Below are 25,089 nucleotides of genomic sequence, written 5' to 3'. Positions count from 1 at the left end.
TTTTTTTAAATACATGACAGAGAATGTATTACAATTCTTATTACACATATAGAGCACAATTTTTCATTTCTTTGTATAAAGCATGTTCACGCCAATTCATGTCTTTATACATGTACTTTTTTTGCATTACAAATCTTATTACACATGTATACCACAATTTTTCATATCTCTGTTTGTATAGAAAGTAGGTTGAAACCCAATTCGTGTCTTCATACATGTAATTTGGATAATGATGTCCATCACATTCCACCATCATTGCTAACCCCTGCCCCCTGCCTTTCCTTCCCACCCCTTTGCCCTATCTAGAGTTCATCTATTCCTGCCATGCTCCCCATCCCTACCCCACTATGATTCAGCCTCCTTATATCAGAGAAAATGTTCAGCATTGGTTTTTTAGGGATTGGCTAACTTCACTTAGCATTGTCTTCTCCAATGCCATCCATTTACCTGCAGATTATAGCATGAAATGCCATTTTACTGAGGGATTAATGACTACCTCACAGGGTTGTTGTGAAGATTAAATAAGTATAAATGTAAAGCCCCAACCACAAAGTGGATTCATGTTGATGGTAACAAGTTTAACTACAGGGGTTATATTTTACTTATTTATTTTATTTATATTTATTGATATATGACAGTAGAATGCATTACAATTCTTATTACACATATATAGCACAATTTTTCATATCTCTGATTGTATACACAGTACATTCACACCAATTTGTGTCTTCATACCTGTACTTTGGATACTAATGATCATCACATTCCACCATTATTAATAATCCCATGCTCCCTCCCTTCTAGAGTTCAACCCTTCTGCCCTATCTAGAGTTTATCTATTCCTCTCATGCTCCCGCTCCCTATCCCACTATGAATCAGCCTCCTTATATCAAAGAAAACATTCAGCATTTGTTTTTTTTTTGGGGGGGGGGATTGGCTAACTTCACTTAGCATTATCTTCTCCAACGCTATCCATTTACCTGCAAATGCCATGATTTTATTCTCTTTTATTGCTGAGTAAAATTACATGGTGTATTTATGCCACATTTTTAATCCATTCATCTACTGAAGGGCAGCTAGGTTGACTCCACAGTTTAGCTATTGTGAATTGTGCTGCTATAAACATTGATGTGGCTGTGTCCCTGTAGTATGCTGTTTTTAAGTCCTTTGGGTATAGACCAAGGAGAGGGATAGCTAGGTCAAATGGTGGTTCCATTTCCAATTTTCCAAGAAATTTCCATACTGATTTCCATATTAGCTGGGTCATATTTTATAAGAGTAGGAATTTGTATTTACTTTCAGAGATAGGCTTGTTTATGATTTGAGATGGGTCTATAAGTATGGTAGTACAATATAGCAATCCTGCTTCTGGAAATATATTGAAAGAAAATTCACTACTTCAAAGTGATATCTGCACTTCCAAGTTTATTGCAACATTATTAAAAATAACCAAGATAGGGAAATAATGTAAATGTCTGTTAATGAATGAACAGATAAAAATTGGTCATATATATGCACTATAATTATATATATATATATATAGTGATATAATATATATAGTGATATAATTATATATATAGTGATATAATAATATATCACTATATATTGTTCAGCCTTGAAGAATGAACAAAACATTGTCATTTTCAACAACATGATGAACCTGGAAGGCAATGTACCAAATGAAATTAGTCAGATGCAGAAAGACAAAAATTGTGGGATCTCACTTATATATGGTGTCTGAAATGGAAAACTCATAGAAACAGAGTAGATGGTATATACTAGGAGTTTGGGTGTGAGGGAAATGAAGAGATATGGGGGAAGGGTACAAACTTTCAGTAATTAGATCAATAAATTCTGGAGATCTAATGTACAGCATGGTGACTACTGTTAATAATACTGCCTTCCCAACGCTTGTTATCTTTTGTGATTTTTAATTTTGTTATTCAGTGATGGTAATGGGGTCCACATTGGATAGGGAGAAAATTAGAGGAATGATTATTTTGAGACTAAGTAGAGGTCATCAGAATAGAGGACATGATAGATAGGGACAAGAACAAACTCAGAAGGAATGAGTGAATAAAAGAATAGGAAGACAAGCAATTAAGGTCAGAGAGTGAAATTTCGGATGGCACCTGAATTTACACAAGCCCTGCCAGCCTGTGGGTACAAATTATTTATAAAAACAATAATGTTTGAACTCTACTGGCATTTATTCCCATAAACTTATCCTGGCTATAAACTTCTCTAATGTGCCACCACCACATTCTCTCCCAAGTATCTGTAGAAATCTTTAGATAGTGTCTCATGTTGTACCCATGAACATATATACTCCCTTTTAGAACTACCACTAATTAATCATTTTCCTGGGTTGATATTGAGCATTGCAGTATTTATTTGGTGCTGTAGTCTCTGGTGGGTGCTATTGCTAACTCTACCTGGCACCCCAGCTTTTCCTAGGCACAGTCACTGGAAAAAAAGTGCAGTATAGCTAATGCTGAAGCCTTATAGAAGTCTGCAACGAAGTGGAGAGGAATGTTCCTCTCTTTTCCTATGGTATATTCTTCAAAAGAAAGAGGTGGCATTGCTTTTGCCCCAATACTTTCAGGGTTTTTAGTGAAATAGCCTTTTATAGTTTTATTTATATTCCTTCTGCCCTTCCATTGGCCCAGATATGAGTATTTTAGGAGCCAAGGTAAGAGAGAAATCAGAAGCATATTATACTAAGAACTGTTCTCCCATTCCAAGATTAAGGATTCATACTGGGTCAAGGAATCATGCCGGGTTCTCTCTTCCACTAGGCAGGGTTACCCAAAAGACTTCTTAGTTCATATGCAAATGTACTTCAGACAGGCCATCACATTTCAGCAAATATGATCTGAAAACTCTGAATTGCAGGTTAATTTTATTATTTATTTTTTAAATAACGCCATAGCATTATTTTAGCCTTTACTGAAGAATATTTTCTCCACACTTTTAATCATTTCTATTGCTAAAGATTCTCTTAATTCTAGGTTAAAATCAGTAAAAATAAGCATTATCCATCTTTGTATAATTTATTTTTAAAAAATTTATGAATGAAAACTATTTATTGCTTTACAAAGACATGCTTAAACATCAATTTTAGTACATTTTTAAAGAGTTACCTCAACTTATACCCAAAGGACTTAAAATCAGCATACTACAGTGACACAGCTACATCAATGTATATAGCAGCTGAATTCACAAGAGCCAAGCTATGGAACTAACTGAGGTGCCCTTCAACAGGTGAATGGATGAATAAAATGTGGTATAAATACAGAATGAAATATTACTCAGCTATAAAGAAGAATGAAATTATGGCATTTGCTGGTAAATGGATGGAACTGGAGAACATCATGCTAAGTGAAATAAACCAGTCCCAAATAAACAAAGGTCAAATGTTCTTTCTTATATGTGCATGCTAACCCATTACAATGTTAATTTTAAAATATGTTCTATGTCTCCTCTGTTCCTTGCAGTTAGGTTAGTGCCAGCCCTTTGGACATTGGTTATGACAGATGCTGTGGTGGTTGTGGAAAGTGGCCTGGAATGGAAGGGAGATGATGTGGTCAGATGGGCAAGCTAAGCCAAACCGATGCAGGGAATTGGCCAGAAGAGAATAAAGATATTCACCATATCAAGGAGTGGCCAGGGACAGATTTTGATGCCAAGGTAAACAGAGCCAAGAGTCTGGCAACAGATAGATGAGAGCAAGTACAGGCAGATCCAAGTCAAACAGGGAGTTTTCTGGATGATTATCTAGTGTCAGTTAATGTTTGTTTTCCTTTTTTCCTCTTGGAGTCTGGTGAGGGCAAGATCAGTGGGTGTATCAAACTGACTTGTAGGGCCAGAAATGAAATCATCACTCTTACTAGCATCTTACCTGGATGAATAGAATCCACTGTGTCCCTGTATCCACTTGATGGAAATACTTGAAATATTTGGGGTCATTCAGTATATTCACACGGCTTATTAGGACTTTTTTTTTTTTAAATAGAGTTGAAACATCAAAGCAAAACAAAATAAAATGGGACATAGTATCTGTGCCATGCTGACTCCACTAACAATTTCTTTTCTTTTCTTTTAAAGACAGAGAGAGAGAGAGAGAGAGAGAGAGAGAGAGAGAGAGAGAGAGAGAGAGAGGTTTTTTTAAAAAAAAATATTTATTTTTTAGTTTTCGGTGGACACAACATCTTTTTAATTTTATTTTTATGTGGTGCTGAGGATCGAACCCAGTGCCTTGCACATGCCAGGAGAATGCGTTACGGCTTGAGTCACATCTCCAGCCCTCCACTAACAATTTCTAATGGAGCATGTGAATAGAATTAGGAATTTTAAACAATACAGGGGATATAAAAAGAAAAGTTAAGACTCTTTTTGTCTACCACCCCTAACTTTCTTACCAACAGTAACCATTGTTAACAGTTTAATATAATTATTTCCCAGAAATATAATATATATTTAATTTATAAACCACTTTTTACTCCTGTCCTCACAATAGAAAATGCAACTCTATTATAAACTAAACATCCATATATATTTGGTGTTTTTCTATGCTTGTCTATTTTGTTCTATTGATCTATTACTTCTCCAGGAGTGTGATTTTTAAATTATTATTACTGATTAATATTTGATAAGATTTGTTCTCCCTTAATAGTCCTATTTCTCATATTTTCCTAGTTATTTTTTATGTTTATTTTTTCCAGATAAAAGTTCATGTCCTGAAAAATATGGTTGATGTCCTAAAGAGGTCCTGTTTTTATTGTAGTTGGGATTATATTTAATGTTACAGATTAATTTAAGTAGGTGATTACTTTAAGAGAAGTTGATGACTTAATAATATCATGTCTTCCTACCTAAAACCACCATGCCACTTTTCACCTGTTTAAATGTTCTCTCATATGTTAAAGAGTTTTAAGATTTTCTCATATGGTTCCTTCATATTACTTATTTAATTACTGCATAGGTATTTTATCATTTTGGTTACTTTATTCATTAAATATTTAAATTGTATTACATTTTCTAATTGAGTTGATGATTGCCAATTTTGGGTCATCATCCTTGGAAAGAGTGGGGGAATTATGGACTGGTTCCTCAAGAAGCTTATTTCTTTATTTCATGAAAGAAGTCCAGAGGGAGGCACTCTAGGGCTGGTATGTTTACCACATGGTCAAAAACAAGCAATCAAGCAAACAAACAACTCCTCCCCCCCCCCCAAAAAAAAAACAGGATTTTTTTACCTTATTACTCTGCCTTCCGAAGCACATTTCTATATGATGTAGCATGTAACATGGATGGTTCCATCCAGTTCCATTCTTTCTAACAGGGACCATTTGTTGCACATTTCCAGTTGGCACATATTCTATGTTTGCATTCTAGACAACAGAAAGGCAAAAAGGGAAGAGAGGTGTTAACTGTCTAACTGCTTTTTCTGTTTCCACATTTTTAACGGTGTACTATAGTTACATATAGTGGTGGGATTTGTTACATATTCATACATGCACATGATATAACTATAATTTGGTCAATATCAGTCCCCAGCACTTCCTCCTCCCTCCACACCTCCCACTCCTATGTCCCTTTTCTATGTTGATCTCCCTTTTATTTTCATGAGCTCATTCCACCTTTCTTTTTCTTTTCCTCTCTAGTTTTCACATATTAAAGAAAACATAGAACCCTTAATCTGAGTTTATTTCATTTAACTTAATGGTCTCAAGTTCCATCCATTTTCTTGCAAATGACATTATTTCATTCCTATGGCGAATAGCCCACATTTTCTTTATCCATCCATCGGTTGAGATTCACCTAGGATGTGAACCTCCTCCATTTAAAGAAGGATTTCTGGAAAACCCACACTTTTGCCCTTTAGTATCATTGGCCAGAATTTAGACACATAACTGTTGTAAAGTTATCTTCTATTCAGAAAGGCACAATACCTATCTAAATATTAAAGTTTTATTACTAAGGAAGAAGGGGAGAAGGAATCATGGAGCAGGCAACTAGCAATCACTGCCGAACATCTGCTCTTTCTTCCTTCAAACTACTGCCAAAGCATTTTCTTTCTTTTTAGCATGAAAATAAACATTTATTTATTTATGAACATGTTTATAAAGCTCTTGTCAAAGCATTTTCTAAAACACATACCATGTCCCACCATCTGCATAAACCTCTGAGCACTTTTTGCACACCAGAGGGAAAGACCCTGCATTGTCTTCCCCTTGCCACCTCTTCAGACTCTTTTGCCCCTCTCTCTAACTTAATTGCTACAATCAGGAAACTTTGACCTTCTTTAAGTTTTCCCAGCCTTTGTCCATGCTGTTCTCTCTGCTTTGGGTGCTTTCTTTACCTTCTCTAGTTGCTCCTTATTATCCTTTAGATCTCAGCTCTAAGGTTATTTTTCCCTCAAGAATCTTCACTGAACCTCCCTCCTGGAAGAGATCAGATCTGTCTTATTATTTGGCATCATATTACTTGTATCTTTGACTTCCAGACATTTATTTCAGTTATGATTTTATATTTTTATGATTATTTGATTAAATAATCTTTCCTTCCCAGTAGATTGTAATTCTATACATATTTCACAAAATATAATATATATATATGTATATGTGTATATATATATATATATATATATATATATATATATAATATAACAAAATATAATGTGCACTTCATTTATGTAAAATATTAAGGACAATGCCCAGAACATAGCAGATGATTAATAAATATTTATTGGATGAATTAATGAAATCTGTCACAAAGTTATACCACGGATATTTTGACATCAAGAGGTGGTCTAGTGGTCCTATAGCTTTCCATGTCTCGAAAAAGGAACTAAAAATGATCTATATTGGGGCTGGGATTGTGGCTCAGCGGTAGAGCACTCGCCTAGCACTGGCAGGACCTGGGTTTGATTCTCAGCACCACATAAAACTAAAGGTATTGTGTTGTGTCCATCTACACTTAAAAATAAATATTAAAAAAAGATCTATATTGCCAAAGAGTGGGGTATATGAATTTAACATTGAAAGTCAACAGAGTTCTAAGCAATAAATTTCTGGGTGTGACCATGATAATGGCTATTAGAATTAATTAAAAATGCGGACTATTGAAATTATGAAGTTCCAATTGCTAAGTTAAAACATTGAAGAAGTTTCCTTTTAGGTGTCCATGATTATGACAATAATGGGTATCAAGAGAAAGACTCATCACAAAGTAACAAAGAATGCAGTAAATTTGAGAGAGAAATCAGGGAATTGGAAGGAAAAAAAATAAGTGGGGGAGGGTGCAATAGCCACATAATATGTATGAGGGAATAAGCAAAAGAGTTGATGTGAAAGTGATGTTCTCTGGGAATAGCCAAGTTTTTCATCAAGATCAGTAGACAGAGAGGGGGGTTTTTAGAAGTGAAAGAGAAGATAGGGTAATCTGATCTTAATAAAAGAGGATTTCTAAGCAAAAAAGAAGCAGGGTGGAATAGCATTGGACAAGTTTTAAATGATGCAGTACTAATGTTCGTAATAATATAGACTAAGATGTGTGAAAAAAAGATGTCAATAACTCTGAGTCAAAATATGACTGAAAAAATCTGGATTGTAAATGTGATTAAATTTATTAAATCCAAAATTATGTGTTTTGCTTATATTTTAAGAGATTCGTCAGTGGGAGGATGAATCTTGGGAGATGAACAAGGAAAAAGCATAGATAAAGAAAAATGCCTTCAGGTCTTCAGGGCCATTGCATTGGGACCTGCATTCAAGTAGGGCCATTGAGATATTATTTTGGATCTGTTAACTTCAAGACTCCTGACAGGGACAATCAGAGATTCATTTGATAACAGAGAAATGATTTGTCTAGCTGGCTATGATTTAGGGATCAATCTATACCTTTACCTCTGAGGCCCATGACTACCTTCCCACATGTGCATGCAATGACAACATTGGCTGTTAGGCACATTAGTTGAAGGCTTAAACCTTAATTTCAGAGATAGAAAGATGTAATAAACTGGGCTGGCGATGTGACTCAAGCAGTAGCGTGCTCGCCTGGCATGCGTGTGGCCCGGGTTCGATCCTCAGCACCACATACAAACAAAGATGTTGTGTCCACCGAAAACTAAAAAATAAATGTTAAAATTCTCTCTCTCTCTTTTTAAAAAAATGTAATAAACTGGGTATCTTAGAACAGATTAAATATGGTATTTACATGATAATTGGCCCAATAGTAAAAACAGTTAAGTTGACCCATGCAGTGAAGAAAGAGCAGAAGGAAGTGATAGCCTGTCATACCATGATGACTATCACTCCAAATGTCCAGAGAACCTAGAAGCCCAGTAACCCTGCACTTATTCCTGAATTCCAGGTTGAAGGAACTACTCTCAGTGCAGAAATCATTGAACCACTAATCTATTTAATGACACTGATATCAGTGTCATTTTTGATGACAGAGACATTATTTCAGCAGGCCTAAGAAGGTGAAGCTGTGTTAATTAGCTATCTCAATTAATTTCAAACTTCCTCTTCCCTTGCCACTTTCTCATTATAGAATCTTGAAAGCCAAAAAGCTCAATTCCTTATACTCTCAGTTAGGAGTGACAATGTGATTCATTTCTGGCAGTGAGACATTAATCAGAAGTCTGATTAATGACACTAACACTTTTCTACTCCTGCCTTCTCTCTGCCTTCAATGTAAACATGATGTCTGGAGTTTCATCAGCTATCTTAAAAATGCAAGAAGCATGAAAATGAAAGTCAACATAGTAAGAATAGTCAGTCAGAAAAAAATAGAACTATGTTGGTTCCACTTGGTATTGTTGAGCAATTAAATCTAAATAAACAACTACCTACATCTAGACTTAAAACAAGTCTATATAAAACTATGTGCAAAAAATAAACCATTATTTATGTAAGCCTTGATTAATTTTCTTCCTGTAACTTAACATATGATCATATTATTAATACAGAGGTAAATGGCAGCTACCACTTAATGGCCATAGATCTTAATTTGTGGAATATATGTTACAGACCCCCGCTCTGCCCCCTCTCATCCTCCATGGAATACTCAAGAGTATATGTGGCAGGAATGACGGTTTGTAATTTCTACAGAATGGCCATGAGTACTTACTATAGATTGCCTAAGGAAATCTGGAAAGGCATTTTTGTATTAGTATGTGTCATTTGAATTCACTACCGGTTTTCTTTTTTATTCCTTTTGTTTTTCTTTCTAGTTTCTGTATATGAGAGAAAGCATTCAGCCCTTGACTTTCTGTATCTGGTTTATTTCACGTAGCACATTGTTTTCCAGGTCCATCCATGTATCAGCAAATGAAATAGTTTCATTCTTTATGGATTAGTGAAACTTCTTTGTCTATATATACTACATTTGCTTTGAATATTTGTCTTTTAGGACACCTAGGCTGTTTCCACAATTTGCCTATCATAAATTGCTGCTGTAAACATTGGTATGTATGCATTGCTATAGTACACAGATTTTAGTTCTTTCACATAAATACCAAGAAATAGAATAGTTGGATCATTTGGTGGTCCCATTTCTAGTCTTTTGAGGAATCTTTATGCTGACTTTCATAGTGGTTGTACTAATTGCAGACCCATCAATAACATATAAATGATTCTTTTCCCCTCATCAACATTGTATTCTTGATGATTGCCATTTTAACTGTAAGGAGTTGCTATTGATACAAAAGAAATTTTTAAAAAAGGTATCTCACAAAATTAGAAGGAGAACAATAGAGTACAGGAAGGATACCAACATGGAGGCAGGGAAGAGGAAAGAAATGAGAGGTACTGAGAAAAGAAATTGACCAAATTATGTTTTGCGCTGGTACAAGTATGTTACATTGCATCCTGATATTATGTATAATGCACCAATAAAAACTTTAAGAAATAATAAGAAAAAAGAAAACATCACCAGTTCTATATAATGATATGAGTTAAGTTTGTACTATGTTTGCAAACCATAAAAGTATTTGCGATTTATGTGGTATTTCTTCTTAAATTTGACCCTCAATAATACCCTCCAAATGTTTTAACACAAAAAATACCTATACTTTACCCAATGTTTCCATTTTCAACTCTCAAAACCAATTTATTGTTTCAGGAATATGTTAATTACATGGTGCACAGATTTGCATTTATAATCCAACAAATGTGCCAGCAATCTTATTACTGAGCCAGTTTTTAAAATGGAGCTTGCAATATACCTTGGAAACTGAGGATCCCTGCTGAGCTTGGACTATTTCTCCCAACTCTTGCCTACAGGGCCAGGAGAAAGAATTTAATAGCATTCTGCAACATACCACATACCACTATTAATGAAAAAAGATCCTGCTTCTTTGGATAAAGTTCTAGTTTGAAGTAGTCTAAATTAACTATTCTATTATAGAAGTAGTCTAAATTAGTATTCTATTATAGGTCACAATACAAATTTATTGTCAAAATATCTTTCATATAAATTACATTTTTGGGAGATTAGTGTTCAACTATATAAAAGACCAGACCTATGGTTTTAATCCATTCTGCAGCACAGACATGCCAAACAGCTAAATGATGAGATAAAACAGAAGGACCAGGGAGAAACTTAAAGTTGCAAAGAAACAGTTCTAGACTTCCTGGTATGTAAACATCATCATCATTGTTATCATCATTCTTTATTTATATATGAAGTTTAGATGAATCCAGTCTTAACAGTATGACAGGTGGCCATATACATTGCAATAATCCATTGTTTGTATAAAAATCTCTCTCAGTTTGACATGTATACAGAATTACCTCTTTTAGAAGTGATATTCAAACCAGATAGATTACAAGAAGATGTCTAGTGTCTAAGAAATCAGCCCATTTACTTATTAACTGTTTTGATCAAATATTATTCAAGTTCTATCTTTATTTTTCTCTTCTGTCATCATCTGATATGTCTTTACTTAGTATTTCTCTTAGTTATCTGTAATATTTCTGTTTTTCTATTTATACTTAAGTTATTCAATAAATATCTTTGAAAAAAATAATTAGTATGTAACAATAAGAGGATAATGTTTGTGAGCTACAGGAAGGGTCTCTGAATAATCCAGGAGTTTTGCTCAAAGAGGTACAGTATGAAGTATACACACAATGCACCAAAGAGATAAAACTATGCTTAGTCTGATTAAAAAGCTATTAATGATATCTCTATATCTAAGAAAAGAATTTGTCAAGGTGGGGATTAGTCTGAAATGGAAGCTTAAAAATATTAGAAAAGTTACTGATAGACTAATAGGTATTTTATACACATAATCTCTTATCAAGGAGCTTATATTTTAGTAAGGGATGCCCAAAAGTAAAAATGAGAATGTTAATGCAGTGGATTAACTATTAAGTTTAATCTAAGCCCATAGTATTTAGGAGAAACAGAGGAAGAATATCTAACTTGTCTGGGACATGGCAAGGGAGGACCTCTGAAGAATGTTATAGATGAGAGATAAAGAGATGTGCATTGGTAGAATGCATACTTAGAATCATCCAGGTCATTGAATGTAAGGGGGTAGGAGAAGGAACAGATGGGGGTGTCTTGGCTGGAACTTGAGATATAACATGTTGTGAGCATGGGACTACACTTGGGTCAGTGCTACTGGAGCAAAATGTGGGAGGATGAATAAATATGCAAAAGTCAGATAAGAAAGGCCCTGGAAGCCAGACTATGGAGTTTAGAATACTCACATTGGAGTTTTCCAAGATGTGTGAAGTTTGCCAATGAATAAGAGAAACCTGTTGCATTTTTCTAGGGCATCATTAACTTGATGAAATATAATTTGAAACACTATGTCCATAATAAAACAATTATCGTTTTTGTAACACTATTTATATATTCAAGCAAACATATTGACATAATTTTAAATTGTCAGTGAACAAGTTCAAGATTAAATACAAGAAATCAAAGAATTTTCACAATTGTACTAATTATTACCACCCCCCCATACCCAATCTCTTTCAGGATGTTTTTTGGCGTTGATGTTCCTTTCTTACATGGAACTTCAGAAAAAAATTAGAACCATAGCTCTAAACTATAGGCAGCCATGCAAAAATTTTAAGCAGAGGAATGACAAGATTAGATTTGTATTTTAGATTGCCATGGCAGCTGTATGAAGAATGGATTTGGGGGGAAAACAGTGGATCAGAGCAATAGGTTAGAAAACTTTTACAACAGAGGTGATCAGATGTTAATCTAGGGGTATGGGGGGCTAAGCATATAGCTCAGGTGTGAAATACTTACCCAGCATGCACTAGATCCCAGATTCAATCCCCAGTACTAAATCAAAACCATACCAAACCAAACAAACCAACCCACCCTAGGGGTATGGTAGATAGAAAGGGGGGTGCAGAGATCAGAAGGATTATATTTGGTAAAACTGGCTGCATTTAGTGGAAAATCTATAAAATGCTCCAGTTTCTGCCTTGAATACCTTGGTAGATATGATATACAGGTAGAAGATTTGACCTTAAGAAAGAAATAATCACTTCACATCAGATATGTGGAGTGTGAGATGCCTGGTGCAGTATTTAAATCAGCTCTATTTAACCCCAATGGGTTACAAGATAGGGAGACATTAACCCTCTCAGTTCTTATGATGGCTGAGCCTTTTCTGGGTGCATCTAGAACTTGTAGCTGGTCAGGTTGCACACCTCAAGCCATACACAGCCTCATCCACAAACCCTAGTGTATTGTACATTTATTTCTATTTTCTGTGTGTGTTATACCATAAAAAATGTTGAGATCACCAGCCTAAGTTTTGGTGCTCAGTTAGATGCTGTGAAATTCAGAAGAAATATCAGGCATAGAGATATATATTTGGGCATTAGCAATTCACAGATGGTCATTAAAATCTGGGAAATTGATAAGATAGAGCTGTGTACAAAAAAGACTCTATAAATGACTGGTTAGAGATATAAGGGAAGAAATTCATGGTATTTCAGTTGCACATCTGGGTATATTAGATAATAAAAATAATAATATATAACATTTTGTAGCATTTTACAGTGCCAGATATGTTCTGAGTACATTGCATTTATTAATTTGATTAACCCTAGCAACAATATCATGAAGTGGTAAAAATTATTGTTATCTCCATTTTTCAGAGCAGAGAACTGAAATGCAAAAGAGGTTCAGTAGCTCACCTAAAGTTCCATAGCTAGTAAGCAGATGAGCCAGGAGATTGGTATTATTAACCAGTCAGATCATGCAATTTACTTCCTTTGTTCTATGTATGTGCTCACCAAGCAAATGTCTGATGATGTTTGGTTTCATGCTGGGAGAGAATGAATTGGTCAGAGCATCGTTGATTACAGTCTCTTTGAAAATTTTAGCTATCATGATATAATAATAAGCCAATGTTCAAGTGTAGATACCAGTATTTGGTGAAGTTGATGAGAGTTAAGTCAGCTATTTGGAGACTAACCAGCTTTATAATACAGAAAAAAATTGAACATTTAGCTTTGAAAGACTAACTTCCAGATCCTAGATTTTGATAGCTATCAATATATAAATGCTACCTGAGGGGCTGGGGATGTGGCTCAGTGGTAGAACGCTCACCTAGCACGTTCAAGGCCCTGGGTTTGATCCTCATCACTACATAAAAATAAGTAAAATAATGGTATTGTGTCCAACTACAACTAAAAACTAAATATTTTTAAAATGCTACCTGAAGAGGTTGCTAGGCAGTGAAAAGTCTTGTTCTGACAAGACCCTATATATATATATACATATATATATATATATATATATATATATATATATATATATATATTTTTTTTTTTAACCTAGAACTAAAGAAGTAGGACAATTTTTTAAAAGGCAACATCAATGAAGTAGATATGGATGCATCTTTCTATATTTGTAACCCATTGAATGCAGTGATTTTACTCACCAGGATCTTTACAACATGAGGAGGAACTGAGGCTTTGTTTCAATAAAGAGAACTAATTGTTTCATACAGGCTGATACTGGAAATACTGCATTTAGAGCCAAGCATGTGTTTTGACAAAGAACAAACCTAGTATTTGCAGTTTGCATTTGTTTTTTTACATGTCTCAATCAGCCCTTCAATCAGATTGGAAAGCCAGGAGCCAAGGTCAGAGAAAGGTAAACCACAAGGAATTGAAACTCAGAAACAATTCCATTGTTGGTGGGGTGAGTAAGTGAAAGTTGTTTTTCCTTTCATCAGAGAATGAAAAGGATAGCTTTCTCTTAGCTGTGTTACAAAACCCTTTGCCATCTCCATTACATTTTAAGTAAATACAATTTCAGGTAATCAAGAATCAAAGACAGAAGCATCAAGGGCAATGGGCTAAAATTATGAAGAAACTAAAGAAATATTACATGGGATTTTGGATTGTATGCATAAACACTCCATAAACCTTAGTTTATGTACAAATTTGGATAATGATAGTTATTTCAGAGGCTGGAGAGTAGATCAAATTATTTATGTATTAAAGTATCCAGAACATAGTGCCTAATACATATTAAATAATAAACACTGTTTATCACTATAAACTCTGTGCAAGTCTGTTTACCATACATAATACCCTTATAAATTTCCTTTGAAAATGTAAATAATCTCATGGTTAAAGTCAACACATGCAGTGTTGACTTCTTAGAAATATTTAGAATAAACTCTTCTGGTGTATTTAATCTCAATATTTCTTTAAAATGCTGTGTGGCCATTACCTGGCAAACCTCACACTGGTGACCCATGTCATCTTGTCATATAAGGTGCCTTTTGTTTTTTATCATGTTTTAGTTAACTGCATGCTCCTGCCTTAAAATTACGCCTATGCAAGGAAAAGTTACATTTTTTACCTTTTTCCAATTTTTAATTCCCTTTGAATCCAGACCTGCCTTATACTGCCATCTCCTGGAAATGTCTGGTGTTGAACAATGTCTTAGTGATACTTTGCTAGTTCTGTGGCTTCCTACTGAGAAATGAGTGTGAGTTTTGCTCTCCCCAGTGTCCCTTCTTTTAGATTCACTCTGAGTTATCATTGACAATATGCTTGCATATTTTAGATTGCCTCATTAATTCATCCCTGGGCACCTGGGAAAAAACAGAAACATTACCAAAGAAAATGGCCAATACTTAGTTTTCCTTTTTCCTATAGCAATTTCAGCTGGCTATAAGTCTGAGCGAAATAAACATAATTTTACATGTAATGAAGTTAAAACATTCTGGATAATTTCCTTGGAGGATCATAGGGGAAAAACTCTTAATGAAACTGGAAATCTAAACATTAATCACATTGGACTGGTTTCAGAGGATGGACCCTAGCAGTGAAGCAAAATAGAATATCAAGACTGGAAGTCAGGATTTTAGGTCTTATCTTGAGAAATGTGTATCCCTATGGAAGTCCTTTCTCTCTCTAGGCCACCATTTCCACATATATGAAATAACAGAGTAGAAATAGGCAATATATATGTTCACTACAGACTCTCACAGTCTGTGGTTTTATGAAAGGTCAAGATGACACTGTGATTAATCTTATCCAGTGCAAGTAGACTTATTTATTGAAGTGGCATTGCTGAATCTTCTTGAAGTTGAAGAAGTGAAACATATAGGTTTTCCCATGATTACTATTATGGTTTGAATTTTAAATGTCTCCTAAAGCTTCATGTATTGAAGGCATGGCCCCCAGAGCAGCAATGTTCTGAGGTTTGGAGTTTGAGCAGTGATTGATCAGGAAGGCTAGGACCTTATCAGTGGATTAAACCATTAATAGCTAAATGGACTATTGGTAGGTGGTAGAAACTATAGACAGTTGGGACTTACTGGGGTGTGCCCTTGGGGACCATATCTTGTCCCTGCCTCTCCACCTGTCTTTGCTTCTTGGCTGCCACAGGTGAGCAGTATTCTTCCACCATCCATTCTTTCCACCATAATGTTCTGCCTCACCTCAGGCCTACCTTAGCCAACTGACCATAGATTCAAACCTCTTCTAAGTTGTTCTTCTCAGATGTTTGTCTCAGCAAAAAAAGCTGACTTTTTTTTGTGTGTGTATCTGAAATTTGACTGTGGCTATATCTTATGTCAGATACAAATTTTCTAATTCTCTTTGGTTATTACAAACCTTTTTATTGCATCTAGATATCAAGACCTACAATATTATGTGGACACAGGTCAGATTTATAAATTAGCATCTAACTACAGGGTAATTTTTGGGAACTCCAAATCTAAAAAGCTGTGTATTGAGGTATTGTTAGATTCTGCTAAAACATGCTTGCTAATTATGAACACAAAGTTTTATCAGTAACTAAAGCCTTGAACACAGATTATTTATCATTTCAATAATGGAACAGGTTTGAAAGGAATTGGGACATTGGACTATGAGTTTCAAGGGCCAGTATGAGGATGAGAGAGGTCCAAGGTATTCTGAACATGGAGGGGAAAGATGACCATAATCAGCTAATGCAGAGGTTAGAGGAGTCAGGATAATTATTATTTCATGAAATTGAGTATGATGTGAAATAAGGAGAATTCAGAGTATCAGAAACAATAAAAGAGGTCTTATTTTTGAAAGTCATTGGCCATAAGACCTTTACAGTCATATAGCCCCACAATGTAATGTGAGAACAGTAAATTCATGTTGTCAATTATCTGAGATTCAAAGCCACCAGAGGGCAGCACTGAGAAGACATATACTGGATGTTAAAGGGCTACTCTATATGCAAGATAGCCATATCTACAGCTGAGTCTATGTTCTAAGAAGCACAATCACAGCAATTGGACACTAAACTTTGTCCAAAGAATTAAACTCAATTCATGGGTATGTTTTAAGGCCCTCTGTATTAGTTTCTTACTGCTGTCATAACAAAGTATCCCAGACTTGGTAGCTTAAAACAGTCTATAAATTCTCTCACAGTCTGGGGCAAGAAATCCAAAATAGTTAGGTGTCAATAGAACAGTGCTCCCTCTGAGATTTGGGGTAAATTTTTCTTACTTCTTCCTGATTGTGTTGATCTTCTGCATTCCTTGGCTTGCAACTTTGTATCCCTACCTGTGTGTCTTTCTTTGTGTCTTTTCTTATAAAAACACCAGTCATATTGTATTAAGAATTCACCATATTACATATGACCAATGTTAACTTACTACATATGCAATGACCTTAGTTTCAAATAAGGCCACTCTTGTATATACTAGGGGTTAGGATTCAAAATATCTTTCTTTTGGGGGAGGACATTATTCAATTCAGATGGCTGGACAATAAATAAGATACCATTCATTAGGAGGTAATTTGCAGCACAATATTGGCTTCTACATTCTTCAGAGATCTTGGGACATAGTCCAGGTCTAAATTTCACATTTAATTTCCAAAGTGGCCATTGTTAACTCCACAAGTACGTACACACATGAGCACTGGCATACAAAACCCTCAACTGAGGGTCGTATATATCCTTGCACAAAAGACTTCATCTCTGATACTGAATTTTGATCTACATTAGCCACCACTATCATATTTGTCAATATCATTGCCACCAACTAATATTTGACCATCACCTCCAATTTGAGGTGTAATTGCGGGATGCACCATTCCAATTTCCAGAGTCTAAGACCACATAAAGTCCACTGATCACCTACAGACCTATGTTCAAAGAGGGTAACATGTTCATACTTGATACATACTCCCTATGTGCCATCTCCTAGTGAAAGCACTGCTGTTATCTTCATCTAACCAAAGAAAAATGCGTAGTTAAGAATTGTCTGAATTTCTCCATACAAAGCACCTCCGACTGCAATGCATATGACCTTTACTCCCACTACGTTCTAATTTTCCCTGACAGCATTTTCACCTCAGCAGCTAGTCAGTACTTAGGAAAGCAATGGACTGTTTGGTAACTTAGAAGACACTCTTGGATACAATTAGAGCATCATTGTAAGGATTCCATGAGGTAACAGAGATGAAACACCTAGAATCTTACCTTTCAGAAATTTTAGAAATTCAACAAATGTTAATATTTAAGCTATTATTGTTTCTGTAACTTCTTATAAAAATATTCCTTCCAACAATCATATTATCTTATTATATCACATCTAAGCTCTCTTTTTTATTGTCATCCTTAGAATTCCAGGCCAACAATAACATCCACTGAGGACTTCAGTACCTAGGATCATTTCTTTCTCTCCATATCTGTTTCTGGCATTGTCCAGGGCAACCTCAATATTTATATAGGCTTTTCAAATCACTCTTCTAGCTTTCCACTAACCTTAATTATATCAGCATTGAAGACCTTCATCACCACTCCTCATAATTCATCCATTTCCATGAATTTACCTTAATTCTTAAAGCACTCTCTCATCTAAATTTCTACCAGAGCCCTCCTGTCCCTGGACCTGAGTCCTCTCTTTCAAATTCAGTTCTTTCTTTCTTCTGTCTAAATCCCATAACCTGTTAAAATATGCATATTATATGGTAAGCACTGTTCTAAAAGCATTATGCAGCAGTGGAAGTAAAAATTTACGCATTCAATGAGCTTGCATTCTAACTAGAAGTAACAAGCAATTAAAAACCAAACAAATTACAATACATCTGGAAATGGTAAGTGCTATGGAGAAAATCAAGCAGAAAAGTGGATATATATATTTCTGGTACTGGAGGAATGTGATCAGGAAGAACCTCATGATAAGGTGACATTTGAGGATTACTTAAAGGAATAAGGGAATAGTGTTTCAAAATTCCAAATTCCAAAGATATTAATTGGTCTTTGGAGTCTCGATCTATAAATTGGAATTCCTGGGATTTCTCAGAAATTCCTGAAATTTTAAGATATTCCATATTTTTCATAGTAGTTAAATTGCATGTTTCTAATTAATAATGAGTTACCATAATAGTAAATAATGAATCACTTTTCTCTGACACTAAAGCTTTCAGAGGCTTTTGATAAAACAAAACCCAACATAATAACATATGCATGGTTTATTTTTTGGACCAATGTATTATGAAAGGTTGTATATTTCAATTACATGGAAAAATGATCTCCACTTGATATAGAAAACTGGCAAGAGAAAAATACTTAAAGGCAGCACCCTTAACACAAAAAACCTAATAAAAATAAGTTTAAAACTTGAAAGATAATGCCACAAATATTTACTATTTCAGTGATGGATTTTGGAAATAACTTTTAAAATATATATATTGCATCAATTGCTCTATCTCTATTTTTGTTTTGTGACAAGTATTCCAGAAACAGGAAAATGCCACCAAATGATATCACTCAACTTCTTGAGGGTTCATGTAAAACCATCTTTAAGTTAGGCAATTGATTGCATGTTGATAAACTCATTTCTTTTTCAATGACCAGTGAATTTTGTCTGCTTACCTTGATTCTTGTTTTGACATTGAAATCAATGTTACTTTTGCTAATTATGATTTTAGGTGAGTTTATACACTTTTTATTCATTCTCTTAAAGTATTTACAAAGAACCATATTCTCTAAAAAATACCCCATTACTATAGAAAATGCCAGTGAATAATGTTGGACTCAATGACATAGTTTCCAGATCTTCCTAGCAAGACAAACAGTACTACAGAGAACTACAGGTGGAAATTTACCAATTATGAACTTATTTTTCTTTAAAGACTAGTAATTAACACTGGTAGTTTGTATATATATAAACTTATTAATTATTTTACCTGCAAGATTAACTACCCATTAACAGCAGAAAAGTCCAAAAATATACAATAATAACATGACAGACAACTGCTCAAGCCGGACTGACAGAATTATGACTGTCTTTTGCTACGTGCTCGTGTCCTATTCTGGAAAAACGTCACCACTAAATTACAGCTCCTCGTATGAGCATTTTCTGTATTTGGTTTTGATGTGATATCAGTGGATTTCTTCCACTGATTGGAAGGTTGGTTCTTTTTAGATATACATGACAGTAGAATCCATTTTAATATAATTATACAACCAGCTTTGGTGCTTCTATGTTGATTATCAACCTTTAATTATTGTTTATAAGGTATATTTATTTTTCTCATTCTTTCTAGTTTCTGAGGATTAAGAATTTTTCAAAACATAACATTTTCTGAGACATGCAGAGAAGGAAAATTTTCATGGAAATGCTATGAGGGAGCAATTCACAAGGATGTTGGTTTAGCCAGATTTTTTTTTTTTTTTTTTTTTTTTTTTTTTTTTTGCAGCTGTGACCAAAACACCTGACAAGAAGAATTAAAAGAGGATAAGTTTAATTTGGGGGCTCATGGTTTCACAGGTCTCAGTTCATAGATGGCCAACTCCATTGCTCTGGACTGGTGGTGAGAAAGAACATTATGATGGAAGAGTGTGACCGAGGAAAGCAGCTGGGAACATGGCATCTAGGAAGCAGAGAGAAAGACTTCCCTCATCATGGACAAAATGCATACCTCAAAGGCATTCGTCCAATGATCCACCTCCTCCAACCACACCTTACTGACCTACAGTCACCATTTAAGTAATACTTATTGGCTGATTAATACAGTGATTAGGTTAAATCTCTCATAACCCAATTACTTCACCTCTAAGCTTTCTTGTATTGTCTCAACATGAACTTTGGAGGACAACTAATATCTAAACCATAACAGATGTCTTGTGGAAGAGTGTTCCTGACAGTAGGAACAGAAAGTTCAAAGATCCTGAAATGGAAGCAAGGCTAGCATGTTTAAAGAATATAAAGGAAGATACTTTACCTGGAAAGTAGTATAAGTGGGAGAGTTGTAGGAGATAATATATGAGATATGATATATGTGTCAGGTAACAAGCTGCTAGGGGTGAGGGGCTTGATGGCTTGATGATATAGAGAACTGTTGGGGGAGTAGGAGTGAGGGAAGGAGAGAGAAAGAGAGCCGGAGAGAGGTAGGATACAAGCAGTAAGAAAAAGTCAGGAATGATACTGATGTTTGGGGTCTGTAAAAGGAAGACTAGATTTGTTATTAACCAAGATGGGAAAGATCATTGAAGAAGAAGGTATTTCAAGGAACATAAAAGGGTTGGTGAGTTCTGGAGCTGTTTAAGGACATGCTATTTTTAAGATTATATATATATACATATGTATATATACATATATACATGTGTATATACTTATATATAATATATCTAAGTGAATATATTTAATAGTGAGATGAATATTTAAGTCTAGAAATCAGAGAAGAGTTCTAGACTAAGGGTATACATTTGAGAATTGGGCCGGGCATGGTGGTGCATGCCTGTAATTCCAGCAGCTTGGGAGGCTGAGGCAGGAGGATAATGAGTTCAAAGCCAGCCTTAGCAAAAGCAAAGCACTAAGCAACTCAGTGAGACCCTGTCTCTAAATAAAATACAAAATAGGCTGGGGCTGGGGCTGAGTGGTTGAGTGTCCCTGAGTTCAATCCCTGGTACCAAAAAAAAAAAAAGAGAGAGAGAATTGGGAGAGCATAAATGAACTTTAAATCCGTGCAACTGAGTTCTCTAACAGATGAAGATATAAAGATAAAAGAACTGTTTTAGTCAGCTTTTTGTCACTGTGACCAAGGTACTGGGCACAAACAATGTGGAAGAGGAAAGGTTTATTTTGACTCACAGTTTCAGAGGTTTCAGTGTATGGTCAGCTGGCTCCATTGCTTTGGGCATGAGGTGAGACAGAGCATTATGATGGAAATAGTAGGGGAGAAAATCTGCTCAGCTCATGAAAGCTGGTAAGCAGAAAGAAAGCAAGAAAAAGCCACACTGAATGTAAACCCTTCTGGTGTGGTGAGCCGCTTCTGCTGTTTCTGCAGACTATGGTCGCCATTACAAGATGGCGCTGGCTCCGCTGTGGTCTGTGACAAACAACTCCTTATTTGGGAGAGTTGGCGCATGATTTTTCACCACCCTATGAGAAAGCTCCACGTGGCAGCTTCGCATTGGGGCTTGAGATGCTTTATTAAGGCTGGGAGGGGCATCCGAGGGAGAGAAGAAGAAATATCAAGGGCCTGAATAAACTGCTGAAAGAAGATTCCTGAGTTGCGTCTTCCTTGCGGGCAAGGGGTCGCGACATTCTGGGGCGTGTCCCCAGTGAGACTGACTTCCTCCAACTAGGTTCCACCTCCGAGTAGTAAATTCAATTATCAAAGGGATTTATTCACTGATTAGGTCAGGGTCCTCAGGATCCAATCACTTCCCAAAAGCCCCACTGAACACGTGAGACTTTTGGGGACATTCCAGATCCAAACCATGACTATGTCCAAGGACTAATCCCAGTACTTTGTAAAATTTAGAAATCAGAAATTTAGAAATGTTATGTATAAGAGTAGCTAGAGAATTTGAAAGAACATCAGGAGAATATATCACCCTGGAAGTCATGTGAAGGCATTTTCCAGGAGAAAAATGTAAGTAAATGTATCAGATGCTGCTAAGTTGTCAGATAAATTGAGGGTTGAAAATTCATCATTGGGTCTAAAAATATGGTGGCCTTGGCATGAGCAGTTTCTATGGATGAGTAGGGACAAAAGTTTTATTGGAGAAGGATTTAAAAGAGTATTGGGAGAATGGAAATGAAGAGAATGAGTGTAGAAAATTCATTGAAGGATTTTTGTTATAAAGGGAAATAGAAATGGGACTAATACCTTTATATTTTGATACCTACCCACAAACTTAAACTTTGAAATAATCCAAATATTCAAATTCTCTTATTTCTATATCTGAGCTGATAGAACCCATTGAAGAAAGCTACACAGTCATACTGACTGACACCACCAGATATCCATGGCTTTCAATTTCAGCTGGTCCCTAAATGCTTTAAGGCATCCTTTCTATACATCCCAAACAGCTTTTGTTCTTATTATAAAATTTTAATTTTTCCCTCAAAAATTTCCCCAATCTGGATTCTCTATTCTCTCCTAATCCTCATATAAATCAAAATCCTCAGTAAATCAATATATTATTGACTTAACCACTGCAGCCCGATATCACCTCCTTAATGGTTTAGTTCACTCTACCTTGTCATCTGGATTATAGCACTAGCCTATCTGTTTCAGCCTTTCTCCTCTATATCTCACTGCTGCCAGAGTGGGCTTTCTGAAATATTAATGTAATCATATCACTCTAAAGTTAAAGGACTTCATAGGCCTCCCATAACCACTTGGATAAATTTCAACATCTTAAGTTTAGATTTTAAGGCACTTTATATTTTGATCCATGCTATTCATTAATTTATTCATTAAAAACATTTCTGAGGATCTAGTTTGTTCCAAGCTCTGTGTTTGTTGAGGGCATGAAAATGAGTACCTCTTGATCTCATTTTCAGGGATCTCACAGTCCACTTTCATTTTTGTATCACTTTTCAATACCTACCATTCCTTATAGTCAGACTTAATACTTAGGGTTATTGCTTCAAACACCTTAGCTTTTCTTTACCTAAAATATCATCCTTGTTTTTGTTCAGATCATGTTTATCACCTATAAAATTAAACTCAAACATCACATTTTCATGAATACCTATCTCATTTAATTGCCCTATCTCTATCTTTCCATAGCACTTTATGCTTACCTCTAGTACTATATTTATTACATTGTAGTAATAAAATTCATTTATATGATTTATTCTGTGAGATTGTGAGCTCCTTGAGGACTATGACTTCCTTATATTTGTATCTTCACCATCTTGCACAATGCCTAACATATAGTAGGTGCTCAATAAGTTTTGGAAAGCATGAAACCCTCAAGGAAAATGTAGCATGCTTTATTAAATCCCATTAAACATAATCTGTTCCATTTTATGTGGAGGGTTTTGCATCCTAATTCTTTCATTCTGCATTTTAGCTTTCTTTAGCATCTCATATATGTGTCTGATCTGCAGGACTTCTAGTAGTCTTCCCTCTAGATTTAATTAACCTATTAATTATAACATTTTTTTCAGTTTCCATTTGATAAGAGAACCAAGTCTGACCTATTTTTTGGGGGGATGCAAATTATAAAGACATAAATGAAAGCAAGTTATTTACCACTTTCTTATATAAGATTTTCACTTATTAACTTCCTGGGCAATATTGTTATTAAAATCAGATTATCCCAAATTCTTATCAAATACCTAGTTGAAATCCAGGTATTTTTAAAATCTATAACATTCTTATCATGTGTCCAGTGACCCTTTCATAAAGAAGATGAAGTTAAATTGACTTCTAAATGTGTCACACTTGCTGAAGTCTACATTGTTCTTCCACATTCATTCTTCAATGTAATCTCTCTCTCTTCTTTTTCTAAACATAGGAAATATCAGATTTTTCCAACAATGGTTCACATACATGCTTTTTAAAATACTTTCACTACTGTCTTAAATTACCTTTCCCTCTCTACTTATTAAGGTTAGTATTCAAGACCCTGTTCAAATTGAATTTCATCCTAGAACCTCTCTGAAAATTCCACCTCTCGTTTCACATATGATGATAAGGTGAAATAGTTTTTTCCTTGCCATCTTTCTATAATCTGGGAAATAAAGTGAAAGATGTAGGGAAAGCAATTTGATCCTGGCATCCTTCACAGTCAATTACAGAGCAGTGAGTAAGACAAAGAACTCTTACTATAATAGAGTCAGGATTAATATTTCATATTCAAATTTGTCATCCAAACCAGATGGGACATTGGGAAAGAACATTCATTTTTAAATGATATGTTCTACAGTAAATATATTAGAAGAGAACATACTCATAACCCTAACCTCATTCCTACTCATACCCAAAGAATTTATATCTAGAGATATATTCTGAGAGATAAAAAGGAATAATAGAAATCTATCATGTGTTGTAATGTATAACTTATAAATTGCATTGTTATAGAATTTACCCTGCTTGAGTTCCATAATCACTATTATGTAATTTATTTCTTTCATTCCTAAACATGTTTCACTGAGAACCTAAATTCTAAGTGCTTGTTAAAGCTTACATTTAAAAACAATCTGATGCAATCTTTCAGTTTGGAAGATTGACTACTGTTATTCTTACTGCTTTGGCAACAATTTTTATAATTATCTTAAAAAGCTCCAGTATAAAGGGCCAATATTTTTAAAGTTTCCAGAAATTTTCCATTTCAGTTTCTGCTTAA

This window comes from Marmota monax, unplaced genomic scaffold, assembly GCF_021218885.2.
Source record: "Marmota monax isolate L192 unplaced genomic scaffold, Marmota_monax_Labrador192_F-V1.1 WCK01_AAM20220418_F8-fsc00176, whole genome shotgun sequence".
Classification (NCBI taxonomy): Eukaryota; Metazoa; Chordata; class Mammalia; order Rodentia; family Sciuridae; genus Marmota; species Marmota monax.
This window is presented reverse-complemented; position numbering follows the sequence as displayed.